The sequence below is a fragment of the Pithys albifrons genome, chromosome 19, assembly GCF_047495875.1.
Source record: "Pithys albifrons albifrons isolate INPA30051 chromosome 19, PitAlb_v1, whole genome shotgun sequence".
NCBI classification, from domain to species: domain Eukaryota; kingdom Metazoa; phylum Chordata; class Aves; order Passeriformes; family Thamnophilidae; genus Pithys; species Pithys albifrons.
In genome coordinates, this window is record NC_092476.1 from 2,514,511 (window position 1) to 2,517,639 (window position 3,129).

A 3,129-nucleotide genomic window follows, 5' to 3' on the forward strand; every position below is an offset into this window, starting at 1 on the left:
TCCAGCATGGAGGAGGATAATAGTCCCCTGCCCTCAGTGGTGATTGTAAATTTAGATAATTACCTGCATCAAATGTTTTGGAGAGCCCCAAATAAAGAGGCCGTGGGATTCCATGTGACTGTCAGGGGTTATTTGAGCTGCAGAGAACCCAAAACAAGGCAGGGGCTGAAGGTTCTCCCTGAACACCAAACTCTGAGTGCATTTGGCAACTCTGACAGTTGGAAAGCACCTCAGGACAGTGGGGTTTGCACACACAGGTCTTGTTTTGCACTTGAGCTCAGTCCTGCAGCCTTTGGCTTTCCAGGAGCTCACTGACAGCTCCAGGAGCTTCTGCTCAGCTGGCAGAGAAATTCGGGTTGTTTCACTCCTTCTTCCAAGGCTTTGAATGTCCCATTAAGCTCAGAGCAAAATAAAAACAGCCTACAAAAAAGCCCAGATCCAGGATGTTCCTAAAGGGCTGAATTTTGCCCAGTGTGGCAGGAATTGCCCTGATCAATATCCAAAGGAAATCTTGGAAACTCTGCTTTTTGACTCCAGATCCTGTGACAGGACTGAACAACCAGGTGAGGATCTTTGGGCTCTCTTGAAATTAGACAAGCAAGAGATTCCAGCAGTGGAGCTGCTCATTGTCCGTCAGTCCATCCCACAACTGAGAATCCTCCTGAATTCCCTCCTGCTGCATTTCTGGATGTTGCACAGGCTCAGAAAACAACACTTCAATTATGTGTGCAGAATCCAATTTTAGGACTGATTTTAGGTGGATTTGCCTGTAAAACAAACAAAACAAGTCAAGAATCCCTGACAACTTCGAGGCAACATTTCCTTTTCTCTTGGAAACCTGGAGCTTCCACCTGGAGTATCAGACATGCAAACAATAACAGGGTAATTATTGCAGTTCAGTCATTTTTTTAGGCTAGAAAAAAAATGGACTTTTTAACTTCTAGCTAGACATTTAAAAAATGCATTAGATTGAGTTACTCCAACTCTAAGGCTTGTTTGAAACTTATCTCAATCTTCAGGGACAAATTGAGACCTGATTCAAATCTCCTTTGCTTTGAACGAGGTTACACAAGGGATGAAGTTGTAGCTTTTAAGGTGGCAAAATCTGGCCAAAAAAATGTTTGAAAATAAAAACCTTTCCTGCTCTTGCTTGATATCAGAGATTATTTCAGCCAGAGATCAAACTGAAGTGCTGAGGTCTGAGGGAACGTGATCCAGAGTGAATAATTGCCCCTGACTGGCAAATACCTGCCCTTTGTGCTGTGTTTCATCCCACCTGGCTCAGGCTTCAGGCCAGAAGGTAACTGAGCCTGTGCTTGCTTTTTGGAAGGTGGGAGAATCAATCAGTACTAAACAAACCCTCAGACTGCTCAGCCTAAAGTGTGAGCCTGAGCAGCTTTGGAGCCTGGGCTCCAGCACTGACTATTTTGTACCAATTTTATCCAGGACTGGACCTGCTCCAAGCCCCTTTTGGCTGTGCTCAGCTCTCCTTTCATGGGCTGTGCATTGTGGCAGCTCCAGTGCCACCTGTCCCTGTGCCCTGTGTGTGCCAGGGATGGCTCTCCCAGGAAAGGACCAGCCCTGTCCTCAGCAAGGTTCAGCTCCCATGTCTGCAATGGTTCAAATGGTTCATGAGCAAACCCAAGGCAGGAGGTGGGCTCTGAGCATCAGAGAGCAGCCAAAAGCTTCACTCCTCTATTTTTGGCTGTTTTCTCTGAAAAGGTTTTTAAACCCTTAGCAAAAAAGTTGCTCCATGAACCCAACATGTACTAATGAGGTGAAAAACTTCTTTGCAAAGGCTACTTTATAATTACAGGATTTGAGCTGTGGCAGCAGAAATTTCAGATTCATTTTGTAAAAAGAAGCAGATCCTTCTATTTAGAGCAAAGTCACCCCCGTTTTTTCTCTCTCCCAGGATAGACATGAAAACACCTTTGAAAATTATTTTTCCCCCCAAATATGGTTTCTTCCCTGGGTGTAAGTGTGTTCAAGGGAATGTAATTACATCTTGCCTTCAACAAGCCAAATATTTGATTTCATATTAATATGTTTTCTCTCCAGCTGGTGGTAAATGTGGCTTTTTGCACCAGATGCAGAACATTTTTAAGAGCTGGGCAAACCCAGGATATATTTATATGTTTATGTGTATGTGTGTGCATATGAATATACATAAAGATATGCAAATATGGGACATGACAGGACAAAGGGGAAGGGCTTTAAGCTGAAGGAGGGTTGATTTGGGTGGGATATTGGGGAGAAACTCTTCCCTGTGAGGGTGGGCAGGCCCTGGCACAGGTTGGGCAGAGAAGCTGTGGCTGCCCCATCCCTGGGAGTGTCCAAGGCCAGGTTGGAACAACCTGGGCTGGTGGGAGGTGTCCCTGCCCATGGCACAGGGTGGAATGGGTTGATCTTTTAGGTCCCTTCCAACCCAAACCATTCTGTTATTCCAGGATTCTATAAAATGCTTTACACAAAAGAGGGGGGAAAAGCTCCCAAGAAAGAAGCATTTCCTCCTCCTCCTCAAACAATTCCATTTTGGGGGGAGCAGAATGAAAAAGGGATCATTTCTGCTTATTGTGGCAGGGCAGGAAAAGGAAATGCCCCCCTTGATGCCCTGACAGTGTGAATACACAGGTGGCATTTTACAGATGGTCAGTGATTGGGTTTGACCCACAAACTGGACCCTCAGGCCAACAATCAGCAAACCTCTGGGACTGGATGACAAAGAAGCCTTGAGAGATGCTGGTGAGTAAAACTGTGTCTGGAGGAGCCACAGAATCGTGGAGTGGGTTGGGTTGGGAGGGACCTTGAACCTCCTCTCATTCCACCCCTGCCATGGGCAGGGCCACCTTCCCCTAGAGCAGGTTTTATGCTTTAACTCTGGCCTTGTTCCTCTGAGTCTGCTCCAGAGGTTTTCCTCTTGCTGTCACCTCCAAGCTGCACTGACAAATGCTCTGAGTGAAAGTAAAACCCCACAAAAAGAAATACAGATCAATGACAGTGTAAAGCCCTGATTTTATTGGGCCTGGTCTCACATCTCTATGCTTAGGTGGGATTATTCTTGCAGAGAAGCACAGAGAGCAGTGTGGGAGGGCACATCTATTCCCTGGTTAAGACACTCAGCAATGA